We start from the raw sequence: 13,149 nt of genomic DNA on the forward strand, positions 1-13,149 counted from the left end.
GACTTGATGCCCTGCATTCCAGCCATGGCTAAAAGGGGACAACATACAGCTCAGGCTGTTGCTTCAGATGGTGCAAGCTCCAAGCCTTGGCAGCTTCTGTGTGGTGTTGAGCCTGCAGGTGCACAAAAGTCAAGAATTGAGGTTTGGGAACCTCCGCCTAGATTTCAGAGGATGTATGGAAATGCCTGAATGTCCAGACGTAAGTCTGTTGCAGGGGTGGAGCCCTTGCAGAGAACCTCTGCTAGGGCAGTGTGGAAGGGAAATGTGGGGTTGGAGCCCTCACACAGAGTCCCCACTGGGGCACTGCCTAGTGGAGCTGTGAGAAGAGGACCACTGTCCTCCAGACCCCAGAATAGTAGATCCACCAACAGCTCAGCTTGCACTGTGCCTGGAAAAGCTGCACAGCTCATGAAAGCAGCCAGTATGGGGGCTGTACCCTGCAAAGCAGCAGAGGTGGAGCTGCTCAAGGCTGTGGGAGCCCACTTCTTGCATCAGCGTGACCTGGATGTGGACATAGAGTCAAAGGAGATTGTGTTGGAACTTTAAGATTTAATGACTGCCCTATTGGATTTCAGACTTCATGGGGCCTGTAGTCCCTTCCTTTTGGCCAATTTCTCTCATTTGGAATGGGTGTATTTACCCAATGCCTGTAGCCCCATTGTATTTAGGAAGTAACTAACTTGCTTTTCATTTTACAGGCTAATAGGTAGAAGGGACTTGCCTTGTCTCAGATGAGACTTTGGATTTGGACTTTTGGGTTAATGCTGGAATGAGCTAAGACTTTGGGGGACTGTTGAGAAGGCATGATTGCTTTTTAAATGTGAGGACATGAGATTTGGAAGGGGCCAGGGCAGAGTGATATGGTTTGGCTGTCTCCCCACCCAAATCTCACCTTGAATTGTATTTCCCATAATCCCCACATGTTGTGAGAAGGACCTGGTGGGAGGTAATTGAATCATGGGGGTGATGGTTTTTAAGGGGATTTTCCCCCCTTTGCTCAGCACTCATTCTCTCTCCTTCCACCCTGTGAAGAGGTGCCTTCCACCATGATTGTAAGTTTCCTGAGACCTCCCCAGCCCTGTGGAACTGCGAGTCAATTAAACCTCTATAAATTATCCAGTCTCAGGTATTTCTTAATAGCAATGTGAGAGTGGACTAATACACTTGCCCTCACTGCACATCTTGCCATTCAGCAAGTCCCTAGGATGTCGACACAGCACTGCGCCTTCTCTGTTGCAGGGCCTGCCCTTCCTTCCTTCCTTCCTTCCTTCCTCTTTCTGTGTTAGGTTTGCAGCTCCTGTTAGTTCTTAAGTGGAGACATTGAGTGGAAGGTGGATTTCTCAAGTCTGAAGCTCAGGGAGAGGCCCTTGCTAGAGGTGTGTACTTTCAGAGTCCTCAGCATGCAGCTGAAGTTTGAGCCATGGTCTTGGTGAGACCTCGAGGGAGGATGTAAACAGACAGGCGAGGAAGCCAAGTCTAGGAGCTGGAAGGAGATGAGAGGGCAACAAAAGGCCTCAGAAAGAGTGGCTGCTGAGGTGGGGGTGAGCCAGGTTAGTGTGGGGGACACCTGCAGGAGGTGGTGCTGCAAGGAGAAGAGGCCACCCACGTCACAGGCTACCCATGTCACAGGCTGTGAGAGATCAGGAGGGTGGGGCCTAAGACTGCTTGCTGGCTTGGTGGCCCTCATTGATGTGAGCCACTGGGATCTTGGTGACACCCTTGGGGTGCGGCAGGGAGGAAACAGGCTGGTGACAGTGGCTGAAGGACATGGGAGGAGTAGCTGGGACTGCGATGATGGACCATTCTTTCCAGAAGAAGAGCAAAGAAATGGGGGTAGTAGCTGAAGAGAGAAGTGGGTGAGGAAGAATAGCATAAAGAAACAACTGAACATCAATAGCGGGAACAAGTAGAGGGGGAGAAACTGAAGTGCAGGAGAGGGAGGCTAATTGCTGGAGCAATAAGTGGGTTTTTCCTTCTCTCGTTTCTTCTCAAAGTGTTCTTTTCACTCTTGGTTTTCAGTCTTTTGACTATAATGAGCTTAGTTGTGTGTGTGTGTGTGTGTGTGTGTGTGTGTGTTTATATATTCATTCTTTTTGGGGTTTGCTGATATTCTAGGATCTGTAATTGACATTTTCTTCAATACTTTGAAAAATACTTGGCCATCATATCTCTGAATATTTTTTTCTGCTCTTTTACATTCTCTTTTCTTTTTTGATTCCAGTAACACATATCCCAGGCCATCTGAGACCACTGAGGCACTGTTCTGAAGTGTAGGTTTTGTAATTATTCAGATACATCAAGGGCAATAGACCAGGGGATGACCACCATTGAAATGGGTTGTTACTCACAGCTCCCAAGAGGAGGGGTCATGCCACACCGTGAAGGACACAGAGCAGCACTAGGGGTGGCCAAGGGGGAAGGAGTGACGGAAAAGCACGGGAATGTCCAGCCAGGCAAGCAGGCTGACGATTTGCTCGTTTCAGTCATTTTGGTGGGCTCTGGAGTACAGGTGCTGTCTCTAGTGGTCTGGTACCTGCCCTGGGGTAATCAGGGTGGGACTTGTGGCCACCCTGATGAGTGTGAAAGCCCATAGAGGAGGTGGCATGGGTGCAGGTTCTGGATTAGCTGGTTTGCATATGGAAGGTGTGCCCCAGTGTTTACACTCTCTAGGAACTGACTAGGCCTGGGAGGTGGCAGAGAGCAGTTTCTCCAGGGTCAGCAGGGTCCTGGGTGTCAAAAAGATATGTTTAACACACTTATTTTTCATGTTCTAGAAATCTTCAATCTCTTTGTTCTTCAGATGACATAGAAATTTCTATCTTTAAGCTTGCTGACTCTCCTATCTCCAATCTGTTGTTAAACCTATCCAGTGTTTTAAAAAAAATTCAGCTATTATATTTTTCAGCTCTGGAATTACCCTTTAAACCTGGGACGTATTTATAATTGCTGATGTAAAGCAATTTTTCTGTTTCTTTGTTTGGCTAGTCATTTTTTATTGTAAATTAGACATTGTAAATGGTACCTTGTGGAAACTCTGGATTCTGTTATCTTCCTCTGAGAAGTGCTGATTTTTGTCCCAGTAGCCTGTGCAGATCTCGGTTTTATGCTTCATTGAAACAGGTCCTGGAGGCCCATGGCGTTTCCCCAGCCTCTACCCTGGTGATGCGAAATCCCCACACTCTGTCTCCCCTGCGGACCTGGGGGCTCAGTGTTGGTGTTTTGAGGATACGTCTGGAGCAAGGCTCTGAGCATGGTTGTGTCTCAGCTGCCTGCTCCACCTGCCAAGCTCGCCCCCTGACTTGGGTTGGTCCTGAGCTCTACCACCTTCCAATGTTGCTAACTGCTAAGCTCTCCATCCTGCCTTTGCCCTGGAGAAGGGCACTTGGTCCTGCCCTCTGAATGCAAGGCCCCACCCGGGGCCATGAACCCTACACTCCCCTCTGGACCCTCTCTCTGGAATCCTGCCCCCCACATTCCTGTCCCCTCAGTGCCTGAGCTCTGGTTTCTGCCTCCTGGGCTCAGCTCGCTGCCACACCCTGCCTGGGCTCCACTCCTGCATGAGTGGTGGGGAAATTGTCCTGGGTGGAGGGCTGGGCCAACGTGCCACTCATCTCACAGGCTTTCCTTTTCTCCAGGATCACAGTCACATGCTGCCTGCACCAACACCCGAAGACCATCACCTAGTATATTCCCCCAGTGCTGGGGTTGCTTATGGTGGGAGGAAATGCACGGGTGGCAGAGGGCAAGGGCATGGTCATTCTGATAAACCACGGGTGCCGAGGTGGGCACAGAAGGAAGGGCGGGCAGGAGAGGAAGTGTAAAGTGTCACTGGCTCAATGAGGACACGTGGTCCTGGTCGGGAGGAAGGCTGGGGGCTGGGAGTTGCAGAGAGTGGGAGTGTGGAGCATGGCAGGGCAGCGGCCGTGGAGCGGTTGCTGGAGGCGGATTTGTGGGTGATGACAGGGCCCAGGCTGCAGCCTCAGGAGGAGAGGGCGGTCACTGGGTCAGGCGGGTCAGGGGGCAGGTGGACTGGCCATCCCGTGATGTTCAGAAGCTGTGAGTACGTTGGCTGGCTGGGGTTGCCATAGCCGGTACAACAGACTGGTGGGGCAAAAGCAGAAATGAACTTTCTCACGATGCTGGAGGCCGGAAGTCTGAGGCCCTGGAATTGCAGGGCTGGTTTCCTCTCTGGCCCCGTCCTTGACTTGCAGATGCCACCTCCTCCCTGTTCCTCAGGGTGGTGTGCCTATGTCCTAATCTACTCCTATCAGGACACCCCTTGGATGCAATCAGGGCTACCCTCATGACCTCCCTTTAATGGAATCAGCTCTTTAAATAGCCTATCCCCAAATACAGTCCCATTCTGAGGTCCTGGAGTTTAGGGCTCTGATATCTGAATTTTGGGAGGTGGATACCATCCTGTCCCTCCCAGCGAGTGGCCCAAAGCTGAAGCCATTGATGAGTGACTGACAAGCAGCAGCCATGGCGGAGGGACCAAGCCTGAGCTGGAGCTGGGGCTGTGGGGGCCTGAAGGACACTAGGGGTTCTGGAGAGAGCCAGATGTCAGCTGTAGCGAGAAGAGAAAGACTGCCAGATGCGCGGCTGAGGAGGAGCCAGGCTACGCCTGCCCTTGGGCCCCCAAGAGTGTGGTGGCCCCTGCCATGCACCAGATGAGCCTCTGATGGATGCTTCATAAGAGAGTGGTACCCACACTGCAGCCACCTCCACTGCCAGGGACCCCTCTGGTGAACACGTTGGCTCCTCCTCTGGGAAGGGGCAAGTTTCGTGGCTTGACCAGAGGGCCCTAGGTGAGCAATGCTGCGTTGTCTTTGGAGGAGGTTTCTCCGTTGGCCTCAGTTCATCCTCTATGTCATGGGGGTGATTGTCCCTGAACTTTCTGGTTGCTCAGAGCTGGATTTAGGCTCTGGGGAGGCCATGGGGTGTTTCTTGAAGACTGAAGCCATGCTCGAGGCTGTGACTCCTGCGAGACAAGGCCTGAGGGGAAGCCCCAGGGTGAGTGGGTGTATTTGAGGCTGGCCGGGTATATGGGCCACTGTCTCAATCCCTTTGGCTTGAGCTGGTGGTCATGAAGTGACCTCCCGTGCCTAACTTATTTTGGATGGGTCTGAAGGCCACAGCACAAGCATCAGGGTGCTGGAGGTACTGCCAGGAGGGGTGGGAGAACAAGGCTGCCCTGGGAGTCCTGGAGAGGGGCCCCGAACATGGGTGGAGGTGGCCTCTGGGCTGGCCCTGAAGGCTGCAGGGGTGGGGGTGTAGTTGGCCTGTGCCCTGTGGGGGAGGGAGCTGGTGAGTCCTGGGCCAGGGCAGGGCAGGGGGCAGAGCTATGAGAAAGGAAGGCAGAAGGGGTGTGAGGAGAAAGTGAGGGGCTCGGGTGCCAAGGCCTTGGAGGTGGTGGGGCTGGGGGCAGGCGCTGCGGTTCTCAGAATGAAATGGGGGGCAGCAAGGACCCCACCTGCGCTGGCAGGCCCTGCTGCCCCTCTAGCCAGGAGGAGAATGCTTTTTCATAGGGGGAGGAAGGAGAAAAATGACTTCAGGCTCCTGGCAACTTCAGCAATCAGCTCCTTGTCAAGCAAATAAAATGCTTTTGAATGTCCAGATTAATGATTGATCAGTGCAATGCCAGCCTGATGGAAGCTTCCAGTTGGACCACGTGGGGGTCCCCGCCGCAGGCGCTGGTAAAGTGACACCCCGTTAGTCACCTCTCTGTGTGGGCTGGGGAGAAGCACACACACATGCTGGTGCCTGACATGGGGTTATTTCTGTGCTGAGGAGGCAGGAAACGGCAGAGGCGGCAGCTTCCAGGGCAGGGAGCACTGGGGCGGCCTGGCTCAGGAGGGTGCTTGATGGCCATGGGACAAGGCCCACCCCAGGCCCTGGTGATGCTGGGCGAGAGCCTCTGTGTGGGCGAGGAGGCTGGGGCTGGCCAGTCCACTTACCCAGAAATGCCAGAGGTGCCCAATGCCATGGAGCCTGGGGGATGCTGGGACCCGGAGTGATGACAGTGGCTGGTCATTTGCACCTTGAATTAAGCAGAATAAATCAAATAAGAGAACAAAGTCGATTCTTGTTTTGATGCTTATTTTATTTTTAAATGCAACACCCATACAGAAAAGGACGTGCATCATAAATGTACAACAGGATGTGTAACTTCAGAGCCCACATCTGTGTAACTGCCATCCAGATTACCCGGTAGAGTTCCCCAGCCCCATTACCCTCCCCCTGCACCCTTCCAGCAGAGCCCCTGCACCTGCTGTCACTCTCGCCTCCTCCTTATATGGGCAACACTTCTGTCCTAGCAACCCTAAACAAGCTGGTGTAGCTTTCCCCATCAGGGTCAGGGCGGGGGTTTATGTAAATAGAATAAAACTAGGTGATTGCTTTGTTTCTTGTTCCTTTCACCTGCTGTTTTGTCTGATGTGCAGCCAACCTTGATAACATTGCATCTTCCTGTATAGGGGTGTGAAATAATCTCAGTGTGTTGAGTTCTTGGTTTCTCTAGCTATAGTCCGTTGGCTTCCATGGCTCCACCATGTTCCATCATGCGAACATACAACAGGCTTCTCATCCATTCTGCTGTTGATGAACACTTCGGTGGTTTCTGAATTGGCTGAGTGGCCCATGCTACTGTGAACACTCTAGCCCATGTGCCCACTTGTCCTAGGGTCCCTCCCCAGGAGCGGAATTGCTGGGTCATGAGATGCGTGCCTCTTCAACCCTTTTAGATAATGCCAATCTGTTTTTGTTTCTAATTAATAGACTATTTTTTTTAGTTTGGGCATGGTGGCTCACTCCTGTAATCTCAGCACTTTGGGACACCAAGCCGGGCAGATCACCTGGGGTCAGGAGTTCAAGACCAGCCTGGCCAACATGGCGAAACCCAATCTCTACTAAAAACAAAACAAAAATTAGCTGGGCATAGTGGCACGTGCCTGTAATCCCAGCTACTCGGGAGGCTGAGGCAGGAGAATAGCTTGAACCTGGGAGGTGGAGGTTGCAGTGAGCCAAGATCGCGCCACTGCACTCCAGCCTGGGTGACAGAGTGAGACTCCATCTCAAAAAAAAAAAAAAAAGAAAAGAAAAGAAAAAAAGACTATTTTTTGAGCAGTTGTAGGTTTACAAAAAAAAAATTTTTCCTTGAGGGTATCCGGGCAGCTCTAGGCTCTTTATGCTACTATTCACATTATAGAGTCAGTTTGTTAAGCTCCCCATAGATACAGAACCAAGTCCTGTTGGGATTTTGGGTGGAATATTATTGAACCAAAGCAATTCAGGAAGAATTGGCATCTTCACAAGGTTGTATCTTCCAATACAGGAGCATGTTTTATCTTGTTATTTGGTGTTCCTTATTTCTGTCAATACAATTTTTAGTCTCAGATAAATTTGTTAGATATATTTCTAGATGCCCAATATTCTTTGATGGTTTTAAATTTCATTTTTTTACTTGTTTGTTGATGTAGAAATATAATTTGAATTTGTTTCTCCTGTTTTTGTTTATTTGTTTGTTTGGTTTTGTCTCCGTTGCATTTTGGACACTATCTTTAGATCGGTTTTCTAGTTTATTCATCTTTCTTTAGCTGTATAAAATCTGCTGTTAAAACTTACGCATTGGCCAGGCATGGTGGCTCACGCCTGTAATCCCAGCACTTTGGGAGGCTGAGGCGGTCGGATCATGAGGTCAGGAGATCAAGACCATCCTGGCCAACATGGTGAAACCCCGTCTCTACTAAAAAAAAAAAAATACAAAAAATTAGCCGGGCATGGTGGCAGGTGCCTGTAGTCCCAGCTACTTGGGAGACTGAGGCAGGAGAATGGTGTGAACCCAGGAGGCAGAGCTTGCAGTGAGCCGAGATCGTACCACTGCACTCCAGCCTGGGCGACAGAGCGAGACTCTGTCTCAAAAAACAACAACAACAAAAAAACTTAGGCATTGAGTTCTACTTTTTGGTTAATTTTTAGTTCTAAATATTTTTATTTGGTTCTTTTCCATATCTTCTCTGACGTGTTTTATAGTTTTAAGTCTCCTGTAGATATGTTTGAATTTTTGAATCTTTTAAACTTAGCAAGCATCATTGTTTGATGTGATCTGATCTTCTGCTTATAATTCCAAAACCTGAAGTCTTTGTGCATCTGTTTCTATTGTCTTTTGTTTTTGCTGGCTCTTGATTGTGAATTTAATTTTATTTTGTGTGTGATTATCTTTGTGTGCTAGAGATTGTATTTGAAAAATTGCTTGTAAGAATAATTTGAGCCTTAGGATGATAGTTCCTCTCCTTTCTCCTCCCCTCCCCTCCCCTCCCCTCCCCTTCCCTCCCCTCCCCTCCCCTCCCCTCCCCTCCCCTCCCCAGCTGGTCCCCAACTCCTGACCTCAAGTATACCAAAGTCCTGGGATTACAGGCATGACCCACCGTGCCTGGCCAATAGTACCTTTCTTTAAGGACGGTGTTGGTTTGCTTTTTTCAGGTGCCTAGTGGGGCACTACCTGTCTGGAAGTATTTTACGTGAAGTTTAAGCCTTGAGATTTCCTGGACCAGGACCACTGAAGTCACCATCACAAATGGCAGGCCCACACAAGGACTGATTTACTTCGGACTCACCCATGGCCTTCAGGCTTAGAGCTGGAGCCTTGTCAGATTCCTCTCTCTTACCAACTCTGGGCTTTGACTCTGTTGTCCCTAATGCCATGCTGATAAATAATTAATAACTGGCTCTTCAGAAAAATAAACCAGTTTTGATCTGTAGCACCTGCCAATTCCCATGGTGTAAACACTCCTGCCATGGCTGACTTCAAGTTACCAACACAATATCACTGAGTGTGGGATTGGAAAGAGATGCCCATGGCTGGCTCTTAAGAGTCCTCTGAGCCTTGCTGGTTCTCCCTTACCTGCCACTGAGGGGGCTGATGGATGCAACAGTCATTCCTGAGGCTGCCGAGTTCTTTAAAGCAGAAGCAGCTGACTCTTGCTTATGTTTTGCAGTACTTGCTGGGCTCTCACCTCCTCCAAGGTTTTGGCCTGGTAGTGCATTCTTTGCTACCTGATTTGCTCTTTTCTGCTTTAAAGAAGATTGGAAAAAAAAATTTTTTTAAAGACACGGTCTCACTGTGTCACCCAGGCTGATCATGGCTCACTGCATCCTCCACCTCTCAGGCTCAAGGGATCCTCCTACCTCAGCCTCCCAAGTAGCTAAGACCACAGGTATGTGCCACCACTTTAGGCCAGGTTATTATTATTATTTTTTTTTGTATTTTTGGTAGTAGAGACGGGGTTTCGCTATATTGTTCAGGCTGGTCCTGGCTCCTGGCCACGAGTGAGCCACCCACCTTGACCTCCCAAAGTGTTGGGATTATAGGCATGGGCCACCATGCCGGCCAATTGAAATATTTTAATCCAGCTTTTCTAGTTGTGTTCAGTGGAAGAGTTGGTCCTAGTCACTAATCTGCTGTTACTGGACAGAGACATCTCCTATTTTCTGTTGTAAGGACAGGAAAAAGCAGAAAATATAGAAAAGGAAATAAAGAGCAACCATCTCTCAAGAGTACTGCTGCTCAACAAGAATGCTGCTGACATTCGGGAACTGTTTTCCGATTTGATTCTTATTGGAAAGCATAACAACCAGCCAGGGCCTGTGCTGCCGCAGCGGGCAGTTGTGTACAGGGAGACAGCTGGTTACGGCTGGCTCCTGGCCTCAACGGAGCTTCTCAGCCTCTTGGAGCCTCTGTCCCCTCAGCTGCTGAAGGAACACATCTCCTGCGCTTCCCAAGTTGCTGCCGGAGCGAAGGTGACTCCAGGTTCTGCAGTTTGGGCTCCGTAGCTGCTCAGCAAATGTCAGTAGGTCCAGAAGCAAGCCTCCTCAGCTGCAGAGTGAATGCAAATGTCCCCATTGTAAATGGCCATGGGGCCCAGGGCTCTGCAACCTTGGATGCCCAGGATCAGACCAGCTGTCAGCCGCTTTGGAATCTGGGTTTATGGGGGACCCGGGCCTCATAAATGTCAAAGCGTGCATTCTCGTGCATTCTCGGCAGTCCAGGAGTCGGAGAACGTGTCTCTGAGGGGAGCATTCCTTCCATGCACACAGCTGCCTGGCTCACGTTTTTATCCTCGAGCCGTAATTACTCCTTTCCCCTGACCCTGAATTCCTGCCCCAGCCAGAAGCATGCTGTGGCCCCGGGGCCTGCGGCTCCTAGTGGTCGGTGCTGCTTCTGCTCTCCTGCAGCTGCGGCAGGTGGAAGAGCTGTCGGGGGTGGGAAGGGGGCCTGGAGGGATAAGGATGGGCTGGGCACATCTCCTGAGGCAGTGGACACTGTGGGCTCTAGGGACTGCATGGCTGTGGAGGGGGCATGTGCTGCTGGGCTCCCAACCTCTTGGGGTCCTCTCTGTGCCAAGATAGAGCCTGTTACCCTCCCTGAGCAGGTGTGAGCAGACAGCTGTCCCCTCCCCTGCATGGGAGGTGAACCGTCCACTAAGTGGGGAGGTCAGGGTCAGACCCCTGGCCTTCCCATGCAGGATGACTGCTCAGGCCCAGGACAGTGGGTGGTCAACAGAAACCCCATCCCTGCCCATAGAGGGTGCGTCCCAGTTCACAGTGACACAGCCTGGCCTGCTCCTCTTCCAGCCACCTAAGGCAAGACACAGAGCAGGAGGCTGAGGCTGGTGTGAGGGAAAGGGGGACGCAGCAAGGGGACACCTCAAACTTGCCCGAGCTACAGACAGGTGAGGACTTCTCCCTCACCTGGTGTTTTCCACTGCATTCTGAAGAGCAGGTGACACCCACCCCAGGGTGGATCCAGGATGGATCCCTGGGTTTCCTGCCACCTACAATGACCCTCCTCATTTGCCCTGGCTAGCTGCAGCCTAGGATGGAGAATGCATCATGGTCACTGACACTTGGCACCCTTTTCCAGCTTCGATGGCCTGGCAGAGCCAGTGAGGACGTAGCAATAATGTGGGTGGCAGTAATAACAGTAGCTGAACCACCTGAGCACCATCCTGCCAGGCACAGTCTGAGCTCTGTGAACAGTGAAGTCCATCTGGTCTCTCAGTGGCCTGTGAGTGGCTCTAACTATTATCCTCATTCTCTGAAGGAGGAAAACAAGGCAAGGGGATTTAAATAATTTTTAAAGGTCAGATATCTTCACAAAGGCTGAAGTGGGAGTCAGATGGTAGTGTCTGGGTGGAGACCCCATACTCTTACCCTCAACTCTGAGCCATCTGCTATACAACATCTATTTGCTGAGTGGCAGATGTGTGGCCTGAACCATGCTCACTTCTGTTCCAGAGCTCTTTCCTCAGGGCCCTGGGACATTCACGTTTAGTGTACAGTGGTATATGTATGCTGAATTCCTACATTAGGCCAGTCACATAGTCAGCACTGATTGCTAAAAGAATAACTGAATAAGGATAAATGCTTGAGAGGATGGATACCCCATTCTCCATGATGCAATTATTTCACATTGCCTGCTTGTATCAAAACATCTCATGTACCCCATAAATATATACACCTACTATGTACTCTCAAAAATTAAAAATTAAAAAAGAAGATACAAGTTAAAAATCTGGCCAGTTATGATGATATGAAAAGTAATAAGGACAAAATATAAATAAAAGATTCTAAGCAACAATAGCAAAAAGCATAACTGGATGAAAGGAAAAAAAGTCCCATTCTACCATGAAGAAACTAAGGTTCTAGGGAGCCAGTAAGTGGGGTCCGAGCTCCTGGCTGAACTCTTAACCCAGAGCCCTAGCAGTTACATTTTCCACAGAAGGACAGAATGAGCACCTGGGAGAGGCTTACTTGAAGTCCCCTTGCCACCAAGGGGCAAGGGTGGCACCTACCTCTCTTTGGGCAGGGCCCTGATCCTCCTGGATGGGGGCTGCTGGGGTTGCTGCTGAGCAGACTCCTAGGCTGATTCCTGGACCTGATTTTCACTGACGCTGCAAAGACCTCAGCAGAGCGCCTTTGCGCCCTGATGGGATTGACACACAGCTCAAACACACTGCATCCTTGTCGGGGTGGAGGAGATGCACAGACCCTGGCAGAATGCAAGAGAAGCCTGTTTAATGTGTCGACAGGAAGTATCAACCTGCAGCAGAATTGCAATGCAGTCTGTCCTGGGAGGCCAGGGGCTGGGCAGGCGGGGCAGGCGTTTGCCTTGCCTCGTGGGCCACTCCCAGGATGACTGCTGGCCTGGCCTGGATGAAGGCTTTGGCCAGCGTTGAGGCTGTTTCCCAATGCAGAGACAGCCCTGACACAGGCCAGCATTGCCTCGGAGGTGGCCCAGAGCTGGGTGGGAGGGAGACAGGCAGAGAGCAGGAAAGAATGAGCCATCTCTGTCCCCTCAGTTGGGGCGCCCAGGCTCAGAGGTCTCATGGTGATGGCTGCCTTCCTGGACCTGCTCCTGGTTGGGCTCAGAGACTGGTCCAGGGAAGGGCCTACACAGCACTCTACAGTGTTAAGAGATGCCGTCTTGGCCCTGGGGCCTTTGAGAGTCCGCCCCTCCAGAGGAGCTGGGGCCACAGGGTGCCCTGGCCGGGGAGTCAGGAGGCCTGCAGTGCCAGGGCCCTCTTGCTGGCTGTGGGGTGTGTGCCACTGTGAGCGAGCGGAAGTGTGTGCATGTGTGAGTGGGTGAGAGTGTGTGTGTTGTGCATTGGTGTGAGTGTGAGAGTGTGTGTGTCCCCGAGGAGGGGACAGATGGCTATGGGAGGGCTCCGCTCTGGACTGCAGAGCACAAGTCTGTGAGTCAGGACCTCCCGGAGCCGTGGTCCAGGACTGTGTGCTTGGGGTGATGAGAGGCCCCTGCCACCTCTAGTGGCTCCCAGTCCTGTGTGGGTCCTGCAGCCTGTGGTGCACAGGGCAGCGGGTCCTGGGGGCCACGCGAAGACTTAGCTCCCAGTCCTGTGTGGGTCCTGCAGCCTGTGGTGCACAGGGCAGCGGGGAATGGTCCTGGGGGCCACACGAAGCCTTGGGGAAGTGCTGCATTTCCAGGCTGCAGAGGGTTTTGGGGTGCCGACTGCTGAACAAGGGGCTCCCTGCACTGCGGTCACCCTGCAGCAGTGTCGGGATGGGAGGACAGGGCCTTTAGGGGCTGCTGGGCCCTGCTCACCCTCCCTGGGCAGCCTGAGCCGGGAGGTA

General features: G+C 51.5%; 1 long non-coding RNA gene across 1 annotated transcript in view; it reads left to right on the forward strand.

Moving 5' to 3' along the window:
* LOC112128788 (uncharacterized) overlaps positions 1-13,149 on the forward strand; it is a 66,088-nt gene that overhangs the window by 12,915 nt on the left and 40,024 nt on the right. The window lies entirely within an intron of this gene.

This window comes from Pongo abelii, chromosome 15, assembly GCF_028885655.2.
Source record: "Pongo abelii isolate AG06213 chromosome 15, NHGRI_mPonAbe1-v2.0_pri, whole genome shotgun sequence".
NCBI lineage: Eukaryota > Metazoa > Chordata > Mammalia > Primates > Hominidae > Pongo > Pongo abelii.